General features: G+C 25.8%; 1 protein-coding gene across 1 annotated transcript in view; it reads left to right on the top strand.

Moving 5' to 3' along the window:
* Positions 1-25,894, top strand: part of Rbp6 (RNA-binding protein 6) — a 177,370-nt gene that overhangs the window by 47,411 nt on the left and 104,065 nt on the right. The window lies entirely within an intron of this gene.

Raw genomic sequence — 25,894 nt, 5'->3', positions numbered from 1 at the left:
TTGTTGATTTTTTCCATTTTTCATTAAAAAAAAAAAAATATATATATATATATATATATATATATATATATATATTTATTCTACTTTAGTTTACATTTTAATTCATAATAAATTTAGGTAAACTATTATCTTAAAAAAATAAGATGTAATGGCAAAAATTTATTAAAAAAATTCAATAATAATTAGAAAAAATGCAATTTAGCGGTACACTTAGGTAGTGTGATACCGATAATGCTTTGACATCTGTACAATTAACAATTAAAATGAAAGAAGACCCACTGAATTCATATAAAAGATATTTGAAACGTTCGCTTTGTACCGTTCATAAAAATATTTGTTGCATATGAAAGTTTTTGCCATTTCAAATATTAGTTTGGAACACGCCATGCTTATTTTATAATTTAAAAATTAATAAAGGTATTTGAATTTAGTTTTAGAAGAAATGTAATGCAATGGATGAACACTACAGTCTTACACATTGTTATAATAATGAAAAATAAAAGAGGAATCCATGGAAAAAATCAATAAGCAACAATTTAATATTAATTATTACAATTAATATTACAATTAATTAATATTACAATTAAATATTTAATAAAAAAATTAATAATATTTAATAACAAACAATTAGGCGAATAACATATTTGTCATACAAATAACAAATAATATATATTTATATATGAATCTGTGAAAATTCAATTCTTGAAAAAAAGCAAGGTTTCAAAGAAAAAAAAGACGCTTAAAATAATTTTAAAATTTTATAGTAATATTATACATTGAAATATATAATTAGATGTACATAATTATAAATGTTGATAAACATTAATGGCAATAATTGTAGTTCATATGTACTCAATGTATTGGAAAATATCTTAAACCAGACTAAGACTGGTTGCAATTCTAATTATGTTTTTATTTTGCAACATTATTCAGAATAAATATAATTATAAACGTGGTCAAATGATCTTCTTGAGCAGAATGATTTATTCATCTTTCATTCTAGGATTGTGTTTATAATAATAATGCATATATTAGATGATTGCGTTAAAACGCTTATATTTAGTAAACTTACGTGATGTACTTTTAAAGAAAACATAGAATCTTAATTTTTCTTATTAGTTCAAAAGGTATTTTCAATTATTTATGATGAAGGATTTTAAAGATGAGAATTTGATATATTAGCTTTTTAATTCTAAATATATTTACAATTACGAGTATAGTTTAAATAATTCTATTGTTTACAATACTTCGATATACTATAATAATGATTGATAATGCAGACAGTAATTAATTGCAATTTTAATTAAATTAACGGAACATGTATTTTCATGAATTTTGAATAAGATAATAACTATTTGAACAATCACAGCGTGATTTGTCTCTATGTACACGAATCTGTGAGGGATATTTTGGTTTTGTGAATGTGTGTTTATCCTCTATCAATTCGTATCGGTTGAAATTAAATATTTTTTATATTTTAATATGTAGTCATTTTAATCATTGATCTTTGCATGATATTAAAATTATATTAAGAAGTGATTGAATATTAAAATGAACAAAAATGAACAATAAAGTAATTAGAATATTTTAGATAATTTACATTTTATATCACGCATTAAATAATTTGCACTATTTAATATCATCAATATTATTATCTATTGGATAGAATAATATTCTAATTTAGAGATTATTTACAGTAACATGGAACTTTCATCGATAATGAGGATTTGAAAATGTATAGTTTAGTACTTTTATATATCAGCTGAACAGCTCATAAATGCTTGTCTGACAGTACCAAATCTCCTCTACTAGATAGAAAATAAAATAAAATAATTGATACATGCATTTCACCAAGTCATATTTATCATAATTTATTACCCTTAGACATGGGAATATAATAGTATTGAACAATAATTAACAATGATTCAACATTTTAATAACAAATTTTTTGAATATATAAATTTTTATATATTATAGAACAATATTTCAATAGTGACCCCGTATAACCATTTTGCTAAGTTACAAATTACACTGTCTTTCCCCTAAACCAGATTCACATAAACTCGCTGATACTCGATTATACGTTCACTTGTGTGATCAGAGAACTAGAAGAGCAGAAAGCGTGCCCGCGCATATCATTCATTTGAATCACATTCAAACACACGTTTCTACGGAGGTAGACATATAGTAGATACTGGCGATACAGGAGCGACCGGAAGTAGGGTGGCACTTGACACGTCACTGTAATGAAGTACCGACTCCATGCTACGGTACTTAATTAATTCTGATTAACTCGTAATCACGTAGTCGTTCCTGGGAACGGGCGATGGTCTCTAACCTCGTATTCAATTTGTGTCATCATCTTCTCTTATATATATCCAGTCTCTTTATTTCCATATAACTTTTTTTCTTTCTTCCCTCTCCTTCCCTCTTTTTCCCAATCGCTAATGCATCAATACTCACTACGCAGGTTGTATATTATATACTAAAGTCATAAATGGCGCTATCTGAATTGAAACGGTTCAATACATTTACATAACACTATTTTCTTATAGCTGAAACTTGAACTTTTAATTAATCTATTTTCTGAATTCTTCGATTATTGATCTAGTGTCTGATGAAAATACCATCATCACAAATACTTTGTTTGATTGTTTAGATAAAAGTAAACGAGACAACAGAAAGCTTATGAACATTAGCAAAACGCTTGAATTACAAAAATACATATATATGATGTTGAATTTCTCTATCATTAATAATATTATATATTTGTTACGTAATCCATACGAGTCTCGTCCCTATGACACTAAGCTGCTGTGTCAGCGGGTACAGAAGCTACTGAGAAGAGGTCTGCATTGTATGTGCAGGGCTTATCTGAAAATTTATAAGTAGCCTCGTCCATCTCCTCGCTACTCTCTACTCTCCGAGGACTTGAACTTTACTGTAGCAAGTTGAATGATACTCTCAAGAGTGGACGGAGATGCTAATTCGGCATTCAATTATGTGCGAACGTTGTGGTGCACGTAAAACTTGAACCCTCTGATCGTAATGATATAATTCGTCAACCAATCTTTCAGATTTATTGTAAATATTAATTAATATTTTACTTAAGTATAAAAAGTTTCTCATTATAGATATTGAAGATTGGTCGTGTGAAATGACAGAAATTAAATAACGTTAGAGAAATAATGATACAAAATGATGATATAAAGAAAATTTAAGCTAGATTTTTCCGGTAATACATCGAGTTATTATCCTCGCTATAATCTTAAGAATGGACGAAATTATTTTTAAAAATAATCAATAAATTGAAGTTGCTACTTTTGAACTTACCCTACGAAGATTTATATTTATACTTCGTTTACTTTTCATGTTCTAATTAGTGATACTAAATATTTTTCATAAAAGAACATTGAAATGAACGTGAAATTAGAAGTGAAAAAACAGATTCTGATAAAATAACATGAAAAGTTTGAATTACACTTATTATAAAAATATTTATTAGCAATATAATAATATCATTTTCTTCCAATATTGCTTTGTTTTACATCGACCCAACTTTGTTGTCTTCATTAAACCAATTATTTCGTTGTAAAACAAGACAAAAACTCCAAATGAAAGAAATAATTTAAAAAATTCTATAAAATACTCAACTTTATAATCACATTTCTCATTATCATAATGAAATGGCATAAAAATATAATAAAAGGGTATATTTGAAATAGTCGATAGTCGAAGACAAATGAAGTCACAAGAGGCGTGAAGCAATGGGATCCAATACAATATGAAAATTCGACTATATTCGATGGCTTCGTAGTTTGATCAAAAGGTTGAAACGTTCGCGGTTTATTGGAAAGAGAACGCTTGAATATACAGACAGAAACGATTGGGGATGCGTTCGGTTTTCGTTGGAAGAGTGACGCTAGCAAACCGAAGGTCCCAATGGGTTACCGAGGTTCATTAAACCTCTTCCTTCTCTTTATCCTTCTCTGTCGCTCCCACGTACTAGTCACACGACCATGCATTCAAACACCTATACGCCAGCCCACTGTTTCTCTCGTCTCGTCTCGTCTCGTCTCTCTCTCTCTCTCTCTCTCTCTCTCTATATCACTCTCTCTCTCTATCTATCTATCTATCTATCTATCTATCTATCTATCTATCTATCTATCTATCTATCTATCTATCTATCTATCTATCTATCTATCTATCTATCTATCTATCTATCTATCTATCTATCTATCTATCTATCTATCTATCTATCTATCTATCTATCTATCTATCTATCTATCTATCTATCTATCTATCTATCTATTCAAGTATCTATCTATCTATCTACCCATCTCTCTTCGCACACATTTTCTCTGCTACGAAGCGGTTGTTACCAGAATTAGTTCGGCTTGTACCACCAATATAAATTGCCAGTGACGAGACTGCGCAGCCCGCATTTACCGGGTCGAATATGGCTGCGGCAGTAACGTTGCAGGTGTCTGTGAATTACACACACCTCGTGCTTCATACTACTCCATGCTTTTATCTCGTGTAATTTTTTTCATTTCATTCTTCATATGCAAAGTTTTGCTTTCTATTTATTGACCGAGCTCGAAATTTTTTTCGTAGGGTCGTTACTTTTATTAGAGCACACAAGGTCTTTTATGAAGATTTCCTAATTTAGAAGGATATATATTTTGTAAAATATATTTTTAAATAAAATATTTTCGTCAAATTTTTGGCTTGAGTTTATCGGAGCTAATGTTTGTATTCAATATACAATTAAAATTACTTTTATGAAATTTATTTAGAAGCATTATTCAAAGTTTATTTTTAGAAACAAATTGGGAGATTATTTTTATATTAAGCATTTTGAAATAACTGCCAACAATTAATAATCTTTACTTTAAATCAGCAACTGTTATAGATTGATTAAGCATTTAGTGATTTTGACAACTATAATAACTCTTGAACTTTATATTTATAGAATATATGAATAATTAATTCTTTATGTGTCGTAGAACTAATAGATTATATTGCCTTAGAATATGAATGAAAAACGGCCTTGGAAGGAAATTACAAATTTCGAAATGGTAAAGGTTGTATGTGCAACTGGCTCTTTGACTTTGTTATTTCAAATTGACTGACCTCTCCCATTCTTTTTCATTTTATATCTTTTGATCGTCCTGCGTATTCTTTTTTTTTCTTTTTGACTTATTGTGGCCAGTGCATTTTCATCAAATTCTCTTTTGTCTTCATAGTTGTGGCTCTTAACGAAGCTTTTTCGTTCTACCTTTATCTCTCTTCAACTTCTTCACTGAGACGCGTTTTCAATCCTCTGGGACCAGCTCAGGATGATGAAAAATATATTAGCAATTTTCACGAGTGGAATTCTGAATTGCAAAGCTTCTCTTTCTGTTTTAAATATATATATTCACTTTATCTCTATGCACCTATCTTTTCGGCTGTTTGCTTACCTCTATCGCACTTTCTCTTTATAATAATAAAATATTAAATGCTCCAGCATCGTTTTTAAAAATGACAAAAGTTGATTCTATATCCAATGAGTAATCAAAACTTTAAAAATAACACCTGGAATTTTTAAACTAAATAATAAATAATAATCAGCAGCTGTATATATGTATTTTTGAAGTTTTTATATCTTGTGTCATTCAATTAAAATTGAACTTTAATATTTTACTTCATTCCCATAAAGATGTTATTTTCATAATATTAATTCTAGATTTTATGATTAATTTAAAGAGATGTGCTGTAAATAATTGTTCAAATAATAGGATCGTTTCATCCTTCTTTTCTTATTGTAATGTAATTTTAAAACAAATTACAAATCAATATCACTATAAAAATTAATGAAAATTATTATTTATATATTAGATGATGATTTATATATTAGAAAATTTTTACATAATTAATTCATACCTTACAATGGTAAATAAAAAAATAACTAATTCTTCGCCTCTTTTTATCTAATTCCCCATAATTCCACATAGTTTTTTTACATAATTAATTGAAGAGAAGAAATGTATGAATGTATACATATATATTTATAACATATTGCAAGTTTTTAATAATTTTTTCTGTACAAGACTAATTTTTCGATAAACTTTCTTAGCAATCCAATATAATGTTTCAAAAATTTTTAAAGATAAAACTATTATCGCACTATTTATATAAATAATAATTATTTTATTAAATTCATTATTGCTGTACATTATACAATAAAATTTGTGTATATTTTTCTATACTCTCATAGTTTTTTTTTAACATTCTATTCAATGGATTATATAATGAACTATAATTATCTTTAGTGGTTCCATTCAAATCATAATGTAATATTTTATATAAAAAATGATTTATTCTATAAAACAAGCCATTGGAACAATGACTTGACTTAAAATATTTGGAAAGCTAATAAATACTAACAATGTTTATGTTTATGTTTGATCAATGCATACTTTGAGTTATTTTGTGATCTATAACAAAAGCAAGGAACATATTATATTGCGTCTGATGCATTTTATGATGAATTATTATGGAATTTATGGTATAAATTATAATTCTTATCGTATATTTATTTGCTTTAGTTTATCGAAGTCTTGACTAACAAATATAATATTGAAAATGTATCAATCAACTGATTTCCTTTAATTATCGAAGAAGTCAAATAACTTATAAAAATTTTGTTAAAATCCTTATAAAATTTAAATGTATCATGATATGAATTTATAGTCCTTATATGTTAGACAATATTCAAATTTGAAATATTTGTGACTTTTTTATGTCTATGATAAAAATTTAAGAATATTTATCTAATTGGTAGAACTTGTAAATTGGTAGAATTTGTAAATACCAATTTTGGTAAATTTAGATTGTTTTAATATATTTGAATTCCGATCCTGTAGTATACTATTCGTAAGTCTTATCTTGTGCAAGCATATATTGGAAATTTCATAATAATTTTGAAATACTAATACTATTTTTAAACTACATAATTAATAGTGAGTGTGAGATATATATATAATTCTAGAGCCCTAAATTTTCTTTGTTATTCTGTGGTTATATTTTATACACGTGTATACGTTTACAAGACGTTACACCAAAGTACTTATAAGCTTGTAAAAATATGAGCCATAATACTTGATGGATTCAGTAATTGCACAGTATCGGTAAAGTGATGCAATATCTGTGCTAATTAAATGATTAATTATTCGCCTATTGACGCGCAACTGTAACCAATCGCTCCGCATTTAATCAACAAAACATATCATGCAGCTATATATGAGTCGGATGAGATTGGGTCTTTGTAATATCTAAATGCCTGGCGTTTCTGACTAGTCAAAATCTGCCCATACATTGTCTGAATTCGTGCTATCGCATTAGCAATAGTATGTGTGATCCAGTTTTGTGTTAAATTTGCGCTTGTTATACACCAGTTACATTTGAGCTTCAAATTCAGCAACACCCTATTGTAAAAGACTATTTCTATATAAGCAACGATGCTGAATTTGCATCTGCTTATTTTATCGAAAATTATTACCGAAACAATTTTCGTAAGTCTATGATTGTTGTTAGTTAAAACTTTTTTAGGTCAAAAAAACTATTTTTAAAAGTCCGAAGGGATTGCACAATGTTCATGAATAATTGATTAATTTATGAATATTATTAAATAACCGATTATATTTGATATTGAAATACGATATTATAATATTTTTATTCTTATTGAATAAAAAGTATTTTATGAAAATCGTAAAACTTTAAGTATATTTATAACTCGATTTTTTTTCTGTTACAGGTAAGCTGTTTTCCATTTTTTAAGCATTTCTGATTCTGTACATAAATTGTAAGTATAAAAACCAATAATCGAAGAAAAAAGGATCAAAATATTATTTTTGCATCGTACATATATTACCATAAATATCTATTAAATACATATCAAGAAAACATTTTTTCTTCCGTTTTAAGAAAACAAATAGAAATTTATCTGTAAATACTTATATCAATTAGTCATTTGTACAATTTTTACGATATAGAAAAATTAGCTTATGAATTGAAAAATTAACATTTGGATTAAATACATATTAGAACAAAGCTTGGAAAGGGAGAAAAATGGATTACATTTGGAAATCGAATCTTGCCCGATGGGATCTCAGGTAACAGGAGGGTGTATTCGTTGCTAAACGACGAGTCCTGGGAGAATACTACCATTCCCTCTCTATTCATTTAGATCTCGTGACGTAGACAGTACTACGATCTCTTCCATTTACGTGGATCCGGTTATTCATTTGTATACATATATTGGTACTGGATATCTACATATACCTGTCTATTATTCGTTGCGGAAAATGGTCGCCAACTAATCTGATTATAGAATTGGATAGTTCCTATGATTTGTTACTCTATTTCCGATGTATGTTGTGACTTCAATTCACTAGATATTTTCTCTCTTTAATGTTCTAATCCTTGATCCCACCTTCTCTCTCTCTCTCTCTCTCTCTCTCTCTCTCTCTCTCTCTCTCTCTCTGTCTATCTATCTATCTATCTATCTATCTATCTATCTATCTATCTATCTATCTATATATATATATATATATATATATATATTTGGCTTTCTTTCTCTTTAATTCTATAACCAATAATTCTTTGATTATCCTCTTTGAATCCCTGTCTATGACTAATCTTCTATTTATGCATATTTTATACGATTTGTTAAGTGATTTCATATTTGAGCTACAGTAACATCGAAGAGCCTTTACGTTTATGTTGAATTTTAAATATTGAATTTAAAATTAAACGGAATATTAAATTACTCTATTTCTAAACTAATACATTGAATTGTGACAAAAGATAATATTGTTTATTTATAATATATAATTCATACGGTTTAAATAATTATTAACATATGGTTTCTTGGTTAAAATCTTTGTATGTTTACAGAAATTAAATTTCATTTATTAGCTAGGTTTTTCATTATTCCACATAAATTATTTTAAATAAATATTGCTACTAATGAGCAAAAATTATTTAATATTTTATAACATTTTATAATATTTCATTTTCTTTTATGTACATTTATTTATTCACATGTACGTAGTATCGTTGAAATTTTATCACTCATTATCAGATCAGAGAACAAATACTCTTACGAGAAAAATAAAGTATCATATTATATAAAATAACTTCATTTGTACAAAAATAATTCACTTTTTCATTTATAGCATAAATAAGAACAACTTGGCTTTGTCAAAAGTAAATAAACCTATACTTTCACGCGCATAATATATATTCGGTTTGCGTTGCGTAATATGATATCGAAGCTGGAAAGATATAGACGATCGGCTAAGTCACTGGTATGAAAAATAGGCTTCGTATTGCTTTTCCCATAAAGAATATGAAATCGAGAAAGGTCTAAGAATGGCTTTTTCGTTCGCACGAGCTTGTCCAATAATCCTTCGATTCTCCCATTATCTTGTTATTTCTCTATGCGTGGTCGCAATTTATTATATCCTTCAAGTTGTTTAGCTGCGTTTCTTTTCCCTTTTATCTCCCTGATCCATCTTTCTCACCATTTCTTCGTTCAATTTTTCTCAGACGCGGATAACTCTTTCACCCCTTTCGAACTCCATTTTTCTTACTCGTTTTCTCTGATGTATACATCCTGCAAATCCCTCTGGTACCACTATTTTCCATAAATAAAATAAAAAGTGATGAGAAAAACGAAAGAGAGAGAGGCAAATAGAGTAGTTCGATGCCACAGGTGTCAAGAAAATACGGGTGCTGCTTTACCACTTTACCTCGCAATGTGGGTTTTTGCGTCTATTCGCAATATTATTGCAAGGATGTCTTTTTTCAAGTAGTATAAGTCAATGTAAATTTCGATGACTGTAGTTCATGATTTACACAGATTTTACAACAAGCCTTAATACATCGATTGTAAGAAATTTTCGTTCTATCCATTCTATCTTTAAGATATATGATTATAAATTCTGTGTAATTCGTAGTTTATTCGAATGAAAGAATTTTTATATGCAGCGGAATGTCATAAAAAATAATTTATTATCTTGTTTTCCTATTTTAATAGAATTAAAAGTAAATAATCATGTATTAAATTAAATTTTAAATTATTTTTTATATTTATCTGTAAATTAATTATTAAAATTCATCGCTACAATGTAATAATCTTGAGCATTGAATAGATATCTCTTGAAATTCATATCTATCTATAATAAATCACAATCAAGTTTAATTTTTACTTTTTATTTATAACGTAAATAATAGAATATATATGGTTACATACATTAGTTATTACAACAGTTATTTACATTATTCAATCAATAATAATAAACAAGTAAAAAGTTTTAACAAAATATATTTTATTACATTTTAAATCCTATAATTCCTTTAACACGCCACCACTAAAGGTTTCGTGTATATCTATATATGAATGAGATCAAATTTAGTATGTGTGCATCATTGAGACACTATGCTGAGCATCGAGGTAAGTACAAAGCTTCTTGCGTTCCTTAGAGAGGATTACAAAATACCCACGGGACGATTGAATTAATCAAAATCTAAGGAAGAGTCGACGAGGAAGAGACCCTTAAGGGGTTATTGTATGAACTTTTTAACTTTTTACATTACTTGTATTATAGAACCTATGAACAGAAAAAATTAAAAAAAAGATATATACATTATTTTATGGAACTATAAGCTATTTATAAATTTTATGTAATGAAATATCAATAGAAAAATTATTTTCCATACTTGTGGAAATATTCAAAATTGTTAGTTAAAAAACAATAAACTTTTCTTTCCTTATACACTTCTATACATACTATTTATATACATTCAAAAATAATTTTGTGTTACTTGGTTTCGAAAAAATTGTCTATAATTATAGAGTAAAATATTAATCTATAGTATTAAAATAATATCATTAAGTTTAAATTTACGAAATTTACGAAATTATTTACGAAATCATTGGACCATATATTACGTAAAATTGAGTAGCGCAGCATGAGATTTACAGAAAAACGTATATAAATCGCGAACATAAAATATCGTTCAACTATTCTAGCCTCGATAATTATTTTCTTACCACTTTTCCCTGGATAATAATGAGATATAGCTTCACTTAAGATATATTTTTTGTTTAATTTTAAAGATGTTTGGTTTTTACAAAGTTCGGTTGAATCTTGAGCTTTCCCCTCTTGCCGATGACTTTGGTGATTCCTCTTACTATACTGTCAAGATTTTATGCAATAATAATGTTTTAAGTGTCTATTATAAACTATATTATTAAGAATAATTTTAATTCTAATTTATATAGTATAAACCACGCGCATTTCAAATCAACGTTATTTTACCTATTTACAAATAGTTACGTAAAAAACTTAATTTTTTGTGTAAATGTAAAAGTGTGAATAATATAATAACGATTCTTAAAAGCTTTGTATAACTTAGCTCCCTCCTAAACTTCTTTCTTAAGTTTAAAAAGAAAGACAAAATCATATTATCTACCAATACAAAAATACAATTTTATTAGGTATATAATTGTATAAATAAATGCATTATCGTGTAATTTACAATTTAATTTGTTTCTTTACAATACGCAATAATTTTTCCAAAAGTCAAAATTGTTTTTATCGCTGAATTGAATTGCCAGCAAATAGAAAATTAATTTGATTAAAACTAAAAGTAAACATTAATTATTAAAATATTATAATAAAAACAGTAAGTTATTAATAATAAATTTTATTAATAAGTAAAACTATTTAATCATTGTTAGAATCTCGTAGTTGAGCATAGATACATATGAATACGGATGAAGTTTCACTAAAAATGAAGTTTATTAGTAAAATTCATTAAAATGAGTGAATTTCATTGAAATATACGAAAATACTAAAGGTAATTGGTTACAATTAAACAATGAAGCCTTAATTCATGTGCATTGCACATAGAAGAACAAATACATTTTTGATAATAGCACTTAGAGACAGTCACAGCTTTTCACATACTTGAAGCATATTATAATATAATCTCAGTGATAGTGGTAACATTTTATTACTCTCATGCGTTAAAAATGAAGTGGATCTGCAATTAATCAACTTTAAAACGAATGCATTAAATTCGAAAATTACAGTGAATAAAATGTGACACAAATCTTTACATATAAAAATTACTTTTTTTAAGCTTCCAACAACTACATATACAATACATACATTAATCTGAAATCATGAATATAGAAGTTTTTTTTAAATACTTCATAATTACTAACGCCAGGATTAATATTTTTACTATTATTATTAGTAGTCGATGCTATATCGATTTCTCGGATGAATTTTTGAGTAAGAATAATGAATTGTGATATATATATATATATATATACGAATAGATGAATTAGTGTGTAATACAATTATTTAGTTGTATTAACAGTAATACATTATACTTTGAATTATTGAAATTATTCAGCTGTATATTTAAAATACTCAAGTATCACAAATATTTAGCGCATTAACTGTAAAAATATCGAAGAGAGAAAATAGCTTATTCGTAATCGAGGTCAAATTTTTTTAATATAGCATGAATGTGTGTAATAGTAAAGTACTCAAAAACAAAATAAAGCTCGAGCGAGAAGTAAATGCAATCTCATATTACCATAAATTTTGATCGCCAATTTAGCTTACCAAGTACCACTTAATAATAAACTGAGTATCTAGAATATTATTGTGCAATTCATGCATTATTATGTGTATACACACTTTTATAGCAACTTTCTTCAATCTACTATTGCATTATATTTTGTTACATTAAATCAAAATCATAAAAATTTTAATAAATATATTTCATGATAAAACAGTTAAAAATCTTTGACACTATAATTTATTGAAAAAACTTATTTACAAAATGTTTACATTAGTTTATAAAATGTCTACAATTAGTTTAACTATTTTAATTATGTTTGTAAAAATATATATAGTTCTCAAGTGATATACATATAATTTTGGTATTAAATTTACTTAAATACACTGAAATATACCTTATAAATATATAATATTTTAAAGTAACATTTTCAATCATTTATAATCAAAACTGATACGGAAAGTAAATGAGGCATATTCAATTTATTATAAAAGGAAATGGAATCCAATTACTGTAATTGCTTTTAATTTAAAATATTTAATATATGCCATTACATATAGAACTCTGATCGATTTTAAAAATAAATATTCATAATTATTTTTATTAAACTATATCAGAAACTAAACTTACCTTATTGACATTATATTTAATTATTATTAGAGATAATTACTTTTTTAGTAATTGAATGTGACTATATATCATATAACATTTTCAGGAAATAATATTAGAATTTTTATTTAATCATTTAATTACAAAAAATCTTTTCAACCATTTGAGTTTCATATTACTCAACTATTTAATTGTTCCTATTTATGCATTTATAAATTTATAATTTTCTATTTTAAATATTAATTATTTATATAAATAAAGATAATATCAGAAGAAGCTGCTTAAAAACCTTTTCATAAGTATAATAGAGTTAAATTCTGGAATTTTACATCAAGGAAAATAATATTAAGAAAACCTTCAATAATTGATATTTCTTCGAAAGTAAGTCTCTACAATACAATAAAAATAGTCTAACTATATAGAAATTAACAAAGTTCAAGTCCATGTATATTTATTTGTATTATTATATTTTTATTTATTGACCACCACAGATGATTAATACTTATTTTTTATTTATTAATACAACATCGTTTTATGTACTGCTATATATTAAAATTTTACGATTATATATTTATTCATAAATGAAATGTTCATTTCATCAAATTACAATAATATAACTAAAATGCAAATATAAGAGTCATTAATAATATTGTCTTGTTAATATATTTTCTTAGTGTTTCTTTTTTTGGTTGAAGTAAATTTCACTTCAATGTGACATATTAAGTTATACTAATTATACGTTTGACTATTACCACTCAAATATTTATATGTATTGAATAATGAACATATGAAATGCCACATATCTTGTTTTTTATTATTATATAATACTAATTGTAAAAATTATTAATATAACTAAAGCATGAAACAATGAATTATTTGTTCAAAAATTGTTATTCAAATCATTAAAAATAGATATATATGTATAATATTTAAGATTTTCATATAATCAAAATTATTTTGAGGGTACTATCAAGAATAATTGAATTTTAAACTATTTATGAATGTAACGTTATATATGTATATATATATACATATATAAATAGCTTATATTAATTAAATAAATCATCATCTCTTTTTTTTATTAAATTTTGAATTCGATATCATTTTCATAGTAAATAATTATTACAAAATAACAAGTATAATAAAATAATAAATATATATATATATATATATATATATTTAAAACAAAAGTAAATAAGAATACGTAGTTATTATATACATATTTCAGAAATCAAGTCGATTGAAAAAAAACTTTTTTACAGGCAACCTCACCAATTCAAGCAATTTTCAAGCAATCTTCATTTTACTCCTGATAATATTTATTTTTTATTTAAATTTTTTATTTTATTTAAACATATTTATCTATTTAAGGACATTATAGAAATTATTATAAGTTTGTATTAAAAATACTTAACACAGGTAAACTTTATGCATATAATTCGTTTGAAGAAAGAATCTCGCAACTCAGTATTTACAAAACATAGGAGAAAGTTTTATAAACTCTTCACTGTCAATCAAAAAAAAATATTATAAAGCCTAACAGAAATATAAGATTTTGTAATTGACAAATATATATTTATGTATATATATATATATATAACCCTGTAAAAAAGTATAAGAGTAAAAAGTAATACCAAAGTTTCAACATTCTTGAATGAGAAATAGTTTTCAGATTCTCATGAATAGGTGGATTCTCAGTTGTCTAATAGAAGAAATGATTATTAATAAAATTTTTCAAAAATGCTAAAACGTCATTTATTTTTTACACAAATATAATATACAATTTGAATACTATTAATATCATAAAATAGAGTATTTCTATCATAAGATGTAAAGATATTTTTTCGAACACCATGTTGTCAGAATTTAAATTAAAAAAATACGATTCTTCATATTTAGATTTATCTTTATCGACTATATTCACATAAATGACATGATCTCAGTCTATGAACGAACATGTTTTTGTTTGTAATTCACTGGTTTCAATATTTGATAACTGTTTATATTCTAAACTGGAATAAGATTTTACAAGTTATTTACGTCAATTTTGCGAGATTTATTATTTATGTCTTTTTGCATATGTTACTAGTTCTAGCTTTACAAATGATGAAATATGCGGTTGACTTACATTCGCATTTTTAGACTTTTTATTTGAAATAATTAATAAATAATAAATTTAAAAAAAAATTAATGTTCATAAAGCATAACAATGTTATTGTGTTTTTATCCATATTTTTAACATTTATTTGATTTAATTTAATTAATATTTATATAAATTTTAATTTTTAATTTATTTTTCTAAATAGAATTTAGAAATACTAACAAATTAGTCAAACATGTATAAACATTTATAAATATTTATATAGAATTATAATATAATTGAAGTAAGTATTCGATTTCAATTGAATAGAAATATATAAATATGGTAAAATCAATTAATTAAAAATTACTTTCAATTAACATAAATATCAATAACATCACATGCAGTATATAAATTTTTTTTAGGATCAAGTTTCTAATATCACCTGAATCCTTATTCTGATAGTGATAATTGTATATTCAAAATTAACATTATAATAAAGTATAAATATTGAAGGGAGCACAACAGAATGAAGAAGAGAAATGTAAACAATTAATAAGGTAAAAAATTATTCATACAAACTAAATATATGAAATGGGAACAGTTTCGATACCAAATAGGAGAAATTATTCCGAGAAAAAGAATATTAACCTAAATATATGATACTCTAAATAAGTTGATTTGGTAAAAATCGGCAAAATGGAAATACAAATATTACAGTTATGTATTAGCTGATGCAATATAAAAATGAAATATTGTAAGGAATCACTAACCAACGATCCTTAGACAAATTTTTTCAATACAAAATAAAATTATAAATAGATGATCAAGAAAAATTTAGAAAATATATTTTTTATATCTATTCTACTGTATATCTTCGATACTTATAAAGTATATTTACATATAATACATTCGTTCGAATGACAAAGAGTTATTATAATCAAATATAAATCAAAAGCCTATCAAAGGATTAGCGTAATTCTAAAAGTGATAACCATATTGCCATTAATAAGTTTCATATTTATATACGTCACATAAGTTTTCAAATTATTTTCGACTACGCCGTATTCTATGAAAAAACATATAGATTTATCCCTTTATATCGTTATGAAGGAAAATTATGATTCAATAGTATCTTACTGATAAATCAAAATAAATTGTAAAATAAGAAAATTATTTAGAATTCTAATATAAAAAGTTTTATGAAATTTCTTCCATAGTAGCGTATAAAAATATATATATTATACAAAGATCGTGTATAAATTTTTTTGGAAATTGAAATCAGGAGGGAGTCAAATTGTAGAAAATAAAAATAATATGGATTTTGAATTTGTCGAAAGAAATTTATAAACCAATTCAAGCGGTAATGAAGTTTGCAGATAGTAGTATAAAGATTACATCGTTTAAAGTTTAAAGATTAAAATTATCCAACGAACGTATAATAATTAAAAATATTCTAAAGAAGCGATTTAAAATTATAGCTTGAATGTAGTAAAAAAAAAAAATATGATAAAACTTTAAAAAGTAAAATTCACCAAATTAATACTGTGATGAAAATAAAAAGCGCAAACGGATTGTTTGGGAATACACGCAGTTTATTAGTGTGATATGTGGCAAAGTTGAAATAGATCAAGAAATTTATATAGAGCTAATGATTTTAAGAAAAATATATAAATTTTCATATGAAAAAGAAATTTAAAACGCGAATCGAAAATAAAACATATTTTGTAATGACATGTATGATTTTTACATTATGAAATATGTGATTTATCTTTTATAAATACAAATTCAACTTAATTGTCATAAATTACTATTGCGTAATGTGTATTTTAAGAAATGATCTGAAATGGCAGTAAATTATTGTGTGTTCATCATTGAAATATTTCTTTGAAACAAATACTAGATATAACAATTTTAGTTAAAAATAGTAAATCAATAAAGATTGCAAATAGTCACAGAAATTTTTACGAGGTGGAATATTTTATTTTTTCTACCTAATTGTACATTTATTATTTTAAATGTTTATAATTTTCAATTAGTAAATACTAAATAATAAAAATATATATTTGATTATACATATATATATATATTTTTTTTTCTTTTTTTGTTCTATTAATATTAATTCAGTTTCCCTGCACCAATTTTTATGGAACAAAGTACATAATAAACATAGAGGACATAATAAAGTTGAAATTTTAATTTAATTAAAATTTTTTTTTCATTTATATGATTTATAGGCAAAATTAGCAACGGAAATATGTAATAAAATTATATTAACATTTTATTTACATCAGAAAGACTTTATTATAATTCTAAATTATTCCATTAATATAGTCTGTTAAATGGAATGGTGCATTTAATGTTAAATAAAAAATATGTATGATTACTGGTACGGTAGACAAAGAAAGTACTCCTCATTACTAGCATCGTTTATAAGTAATTACAGTTAATCATACATGCGAGAAAATTGAGAGCGTTATTATTGATTATGACATACAATTTTTTATGTAAATTTAAACGGCAAATGAATGCGCTCGTACAATTATAAGTGAATAAAACGTATAAGTATATGTCGAGTGAAAGAAAATGAGAAAATGAGATGTTTATATTAGATGGATGTGGCGGATATAAATAGAAATTTTCAATGCAAGATTACTTTTAGTGTAATGGTCTTTACTTAGTACAAGTACTCCAACATACGGTACAATCACAAGCTGAATAGTTCATGAATGAATCCTATATTCGTGACTTCGAGAAGGGACATAATTATCCTTTCACGAGATCGGTGGAAACAAGGTTGGCATGCACTGAATAAAGTATTAAGCTAGTACGAATAGAAAAATAGAATTCGTGTCCCCTCATTGTGAATAAATCAGATTGATTGCATTCACATTCAAGGTACTGAAAAAGTTACAAGATTTCCATATTGCGTCTTTAGAAAATACCTTCATTTTATTTGTAAAATCATTTAGAAGATCAGTAGTTTAATGGAACTCTTTTTCATGTGATATTATAAAAACATTAAAAATTATTTACGCATGAGGAATTCTTTTATAAATAAATATGTAGGGAATGCTCAATACATTATTCACAATTTAATTCTTCATTACTTACAAAGTACAAATATGAACAGGTATGAACTTTCTTTATGTCGTATAATGCTCTAATGAAAGCATCTTTTTTACTCTTTATTTCGATATTTAATCGTATGTGTTTATTTACTATAACATACGTGGAATTAAATGGAAGCAAAATTGATAAACAATGAAATTATTTGTTAAATTATTATATTTGTAAAATTATTATTATCTGCACTGTTACTTTTTTTACGTCATAATTAATCAATAAGAATTAGTACAAAAGTAATTTACAGCAAATAATGGCGTTTGGTAGTAAATAATGGATCACGTGAAAGAAACGTGAAGAATGGATCACATTTGAAGATTTTACTAAATCGGATAAATAGATGTATTTAAAAACATTTAAAAATACTTCATTATCACAAGCGCACATCGAAACGTTGGTCCAAAAAAATTGAATCATTAATTCATAAAAATTATTCATAAGATTAACTAATAAGTAACATGATTGGTATTTTTGAAACTTTATCGTATGTGCGTGAACGTGCATGAGTATATGTACGTAAATGAGTTACTTTATTCGATATTATGGTCCTTTTTAAAAAGTTGTCAACGGTAACACAAAATAATTCAAATCTTTAAGTATGTAAAGTAAGAGCAGATCGTTGGATGGAGAATGGCCTCATTGCTAGGAAGAGAAATAATAGTATTAAGAAGCCCCTAAGAGTTAGAAAGCAGCCCCCTAACTGAGGGCACCTGTTAGTTTCAGCCGTCTACGGAACAGATGAATGTGGCCAATCATACCCTGGCATTATCGAGCTCTATCTTGGAATCTCTATCGCAAAGAATGACGACATTGCCTTAACAAATCTCATTTCTTACAACAACTCAAGTTTACATATAGTTATTACATTGGCTCAATCAGTTTTAAAATAAAAAAATTTATTTATCCCTTACTTAAAATATCTAATCCGGTGCTCTTAATGTTATTGATGATCTATCAAAATAATAATTTTATTGTTGAGATTGCTAATGTTCAGAGTCTGAAAATGAGAAATATATATATATATATATTGCATCAACCACGGTATTATTATAGACAATTGAGAATGTAAACTTTTTTTCCAAACCAATTTATTATACATCAAATTTACTTTATAACGCAATTAAATTCAATATATTTCCATGCTAATAGCAATAAATATTATTCATAAGAATTTTATTTTATTTTATTTTTTTCATTATTTTAGTAATAATGAAGAATGGTAAAATATAAACTAAATACAAAATAATAAGTACAGGTAACCATAGGCATAAAAGACATAGACAAATATGTGTTCAAAAGTTATGGTAAATATAAATATTCATAGGTATGTAAACAAATCAATTATAATAATATCATTTAATACAAAAAATTTTCCTGTAAAATTATTTTTTTGGCGGATTTTTATCTTCTATTTCCTTATTTGAACGGAAAATCTAAAATCTCTCTTAATCACTATAATAATTTTCTATAATCATTATTAATTTCAGTGTATTTAGCAATTATTAATCAATTTTTAAATTCACTTTATCATAGCGTCATAAATTAGGATAAATTAGGTTAATTTATTTATTTATTTATTTATTTTATTTTATTGCTCAAAATTATTCAAAAGATATAAATTTTATATATAAAAATGCAACATTAAACAATTTATTAAAAATTTCATCGAATAACTTGATTAATAAATAACCAAATAATTGTCTGATAAGGAAATATTGGAAAATAATGTAGTCCATGCTCGCTATTATCGATTTCTGTTATTAGTAGGTAATAATATAATTCATTGGCATACTGGTACTAATGTAATAAATATCTCCTATCACTCAAACTTTTTAACGTTTATATTAAACTACTTTATAAACAAATATCTAGCTAAAATACATAAAAAACAACTCATTAAAAATATAATAGCGTATATTAATATTTTTCATGTAATAAAGTGTTATAGTAACAATCAATTTCAAATTCAGTTGGACAGGACAACAAGAAAAATGCTCTACCAGAGTTGTTAGAGCGAGCGAGCGAGAGAGTGAGAGAGAGAGAGAGAGAGAGAGAGAGAGAGAGAAATCCAAGTATGATTAAAAAATATACACTATGTTTGTACTATGCAGCATGGGAAGTTAATAAACGTAATATGGAATTGTAAAAAGAACAAGATATTTTATATATCTAATAAATGACCGATATACATTGCGATAAATAGTTAGATATCGTGATGATGATTTTATCGCTTGTTACCTTTTATGTACAAACATATAAAAATTTATTTTAATTTTTAAGTGGTCCATATGAAATGCGTGAGAAATGTATTACTTCCAATTACAGATTAATTATTTTCATCTGTATAATAAATTTTAAGAATAATTTTTTAGTAACACATTTTATATATAATAGATAAATAAATCATATTTTATAATAAGATCTTGTGAATTATGTTACTCTCCGACGACTAATTATCGATTATTAAATTCGATGAACAAACGTTTAACGCATGTTGGACATTATACGAAATACGAAGGAAAAAGATGAAAATCTATTAAGCCCTTGGATTCTAAAATAATAGGAGACAATTGTCAGATATATCGACGACCTGTTTAAGCGTTTTTCTGGGCAAAGTATCGCCCGTAAAACCGAACACTTTCCATATTACATTTACGTGGCTCAAGTAGCCTGGTGGCAAACATCGGAAGGTGTTGAGGAGGGGTACGGTAACACCAGGTCATAAAGAAGATTTTGCAAATCCAGTATCTCGAATGAACGCGACAAGAGCGAATCTCTTGGCGCTTGCAAGTTTCGAACCACTTGCGATATTCTTATCCACGAGCTTCGCTGTATGAACATCCGGTATAGCGTTATCTGAGGTTGCTTCGTATACCAGGATTTTATGCGACTCGTCAATCTTTCTAGGCTTCTGAAAAAAAGAAGCGATACTTGTAACAAAACTTGAGTCTTTTAAGTTGTTTTTGAATCTACATAACTTTAAATCTTCTATACAGATACATCGGTCGATTATGCGATCAATACAAACACAAAATTATTATGCAAACATATTTGGAAATTCTTATTCACAAATAATATTCAAAAATAATTTCAATTTTTATTAATTTATATTGAAGTTCGTATATTTTTTTTATATAATTGTTAATGTTATTTTAAAATGTTGTCAAAATTTATTATATCCAAGAATACTATAACTACTTTGTAATTTTTCAGATATATCCCTACCCTTAATACGTTTCGTTTCTACAAATACAATAACATAAATACGTACGATTTACATTTTAAAAGTAATTTATTAAAATTGCGATGTATAACTTCCAATTTGTATTATATTATATTATTATTTTATTATAATATATTATATTATATTATTTATACTATTATATGTTGATAATATTGAAAAGTATTCTGATTTCATATAAAAATTTATTTGAAATTTTGTAACGAAGGATCACGAACTAACAATTAGTTCGTGAAAGGACAAATTCTTTCTGCGAAAGGCACATAAAAATTACGAAACTATACAAGTAATTTGAATAACTAAATAAATAAAAAATTTTATTATATATCGCCTTATAGAATTAATATTATGTACTATTGCAAGTTAAAGTTTATGTCTTTTTCTTTTTCTTTTTCTAAAACTTTTTCTTTCGACAGCTAAGTCCTTGTAGATTAGCCGTAAGCATATATAAAGTAAATCACTACACTCCTCTGTATTTGCAAAGCTTAAATTCAATAGATTAACTCTGTACATTTGCATCCAATTAAGGAACCATAACAATGAATACTGGATAAAAGAGAAACATAAAACTGGCGAGAAGGTGAAAGAAAATTAGTAGGCACAAAAGTAGGTGGAGGAGAAAATAATTCTTTTATTAATAAGCTGCCTTTATAATTTCCATTTACAGCTTGCTGATAAAATCTTATTAACATTGCGTTTGCAATCGATATGTAAACAATTAAATAATACTGTAAAGGGGTTATTGTGGACACAAATTTAGCTTCCCCAATTAAATTTTCAAATACATGAATTGAATATATAATAGAATGATTTTGTTATCAATTGTGCGTCTACTTTTCTATAAACTTATGATCTTGCAATGATGTTTTAATTTAACATGCTTTCAAATATGAATTTGAGCCACTCGTTAAATTAAATATATATTTATTATAATACCGATAGGTTGAATGTCAATATAAATATTTCCCTAATAATCATTTGATCGAATTTTAATATTAATATTATCTTATTAGAAATAAATGTCCACGGCATTTAAATTAAGCATATCGATTGTAGATACAATAGAATTTTGTATCTGCAATGATATATATAATAAGCATCATATACCCTCGATCTTTATACGCACACACACACAGAAACACACACAAACACACAAACACACGCGCACGAACACACACACACACGCTCGCGCGCACACACGCACACATACATATATATATATTTTTTCAAATAATTTCTTGAAGAGACCGGACATTTATTAACTTTTGTAAATCAATGAAGATATGTAATTGTATATTTCTTTTAAAATGATCTTTTAGTAACAAGTATGACTTTCATGACCTGTCTAAGGTTAGTCTTATTCGCTTGAATAATCATGGGTCCACAGTCATCGATTCCATTCTCCCTCACACACTTTGATATGCAAAACCGCCATAAATTTTCCTCTCTAACTTGCTGATCATTTCTAATAAGTCACAGAATGTTCACTCCAGCTATGTTAAAAAATAAACAATTTCGAAAATAAGTTAGAGTTGAAAAAAATTTTATTCCCATTACATAGATTTAATGTAATCATCATATTATTTATTATATGTAGTTTATTAATAATTAACGATTATTACGATATTAGATTTGAAGTAATGTAGAAATATATCTTCATAATACGAGAATCCGATTTAAAATGCGCACATACGTGTGTGTATGACTAGTAGATGAAGGTATGTTGACCCCATAGTGATCGAAACATTGAGGTCGGTAAGGCAGAAGCAATCTAGCGTCCAGTTCCATGGAGAGCTATAAGGCGTTGGAAATCGAACTTGTAATAAGATATACGCTTCGCTATACCTACGGCGCGACTTTGAACCAGCTGAACATTCATTGTTCCCTTGTGAATATATTCGCAAGAGGGTCTAAAATTTCTACAAACAAAAGCTAAAGAAATACTAGCGAAATATCTCGGGCTATTTTGTTCCTTTCGTCTGCTTACCTTACTTTCCTCGCTTATGTTCTGCATTTTCTCTTTTTCTAGAATAAAATTTAAAATGTTACCGTTCATTCTGATAAAAATCATTGACGAAGAAGAAAAAGAAGAAGAAGAAGAAGAAGAAGAAGAAGAAGCAAAGTAATACGAATAAAAAGGAATCTAGAAAATTAAGCGAAGGAAAGATAATAAAAATAAAAGTGAAATTACATGAAATATTAAGAAAAATGTGGCACTATTATCTTATTTTCATTAAGTAAAAAAAAAAACCACTTAAATAGAAGAAAATTATTAAATAATTCATTAAGAATTAGCATTCCTATTTTATTCATGAATATGTCTACAATAATATCTTTGCAATTCTGATTGGTTCACATTATCTAATTACATAATACGCGTTGTTTATAGTACTGGAGATAGATGTTGAAACTGTTATCGACGGAATTGCACATATCAGTCACCCCTTTATATTTCTCTTTACTCTCCGCAGTCTATTTTATTGCAAAGCGAGCTATAGCTTGGCTTGTCTCATATCTTCATCTGTTTACGACATCATTTGAATCCACGAGCATATGCTCGTAAGATAAGCTCAGATCAAATAAACTACGCAGACTTTGATTTAACTGCAAGTTAGATATAAGGGAGAAGAGGTCTAAGGTATGAATAAATAATAGTGAGCTGATGAAATAGCTCGTGTTGTAAATTACTTTATGTTTTATGGGAGAATCTTTATCTTTATAATTATTACACGCTGTGTTTCATTCTATGTGCTATGTGGATTATATCTTGTTATTTAAAAATTGATAAATCTATTGTTTTTATATAATATGAAAACAGGCATAGCTATACTTATATTACCCATCACGTTATAAGGATGATCGATTAGAACAAAATTACTTTATAAAAATTCATCATAATTTACATGCATTTAAAATGATAATTTTCAGATTTTATTCTTTTCCTAATATAATGTATAAATTTAGGTTATCTTTTAATCTGTAAGAGTTTGTCGAAATAATTTTCTTTTATTGTCATTACTTTAGTATCATATCTTTTATTAAACATTTTTTATAATTAAGGATTATTTCCTTATGATATTACATTTACATTAGAATTTAGTTTGTGAAAGTTATTGTTCATTAATTGTATCTCATTTGCTATAGTGACTAGAACTCACTGCCTTATCTTGTTTCTAAATGCATTTATCTGTACATCAATGTATCAAGAAATTGAGTTGAGATCACAAGTTATTATTCACTGACATTTTCCTCGTGCGAATTGAAATTTTGTGTGTTATTTATTTAGCAATCAAAAACACTTTGGTGCATCTTATAATTATTGTAATTTTAGTTGTATTTTGCTAATAATTAGAAAAAATATTACTGCCATTGCTATTATTATGAAACAATTGAACTTAATTTATTATCAAATATAAATGACACAATGAAATTAAATATCAAATGCTTTTTTTTCATTAAATTATACACTACGAATTTCAAATGCTGTAGAATGTTGCAATTTTTACTTTCCATTTCTTGTATTTATTATTATGAATTTCAATACTGTATGTTGTTTATTTCAATAATAATAATTATAGTTTTTAAATTTTTTATGTTTACAACGTAATACACATTTACAATGGTAAATGTTAAATCTATTCTGTAGATCAAGTTATAATTTGATATAAGTTAATAAATAATAAAACCTCATTGCAAAATAGTCGATAACTTATCAAATTTATCGGTTTAATTTCACCGACGTTGAATATAAAACATAGTTTATATCCTAATTGTTTTTTTATATTTTATATGTTATACGAATTATTACAATTATATTTTCGGATTACAATAAAATAATTTTTTTTTTTAATTATCTACAAAGTAAATACAAAAATGAAACAACAGACGTGAAAAATCGACTAGATTAAATGTTAGGGATTCTCGATGTCTATCAAGTGGTACCAAGCATGAATGAATATTTAGGACAAAAATGAAAATACATATAATAATTACAAATTATTAATTACCCTGCAGTGCATTTAATGTGCCCATTTTACAAGTTTTCCTTCGACACGATAATACGAACATTAAAACAAGGTTACTTACTTCCTTGAAGATATCCTTTTTATTTTTTAAAGTTTATCTCTACAAAGTGTATTCATGACTTCATGTATCTTGCAAGTATCATGAAAAGTTGTACAGCGCTAAAT

Source organism: Ceratosolen solmsi, unplaced genomic scaffold, assembly GCF_000503995.2.
Source record: "Ceratosolen solmsi marchali unplaced genomic scaffold, CerSol_1.0 scaffold31, whole genome shotgun sequence".
NCBI lineage: Eukaryota > Metazoa > Arthropoda > Insecta > Hymenoptera > Agaonidae > Ceratosolen > Ceratosolen solmsi.
The sequence above is the reverse complement of the archived record's forward strand: the minus strand, read 5'-3'. Positions and strand labels throughout refer to the sequence as shown.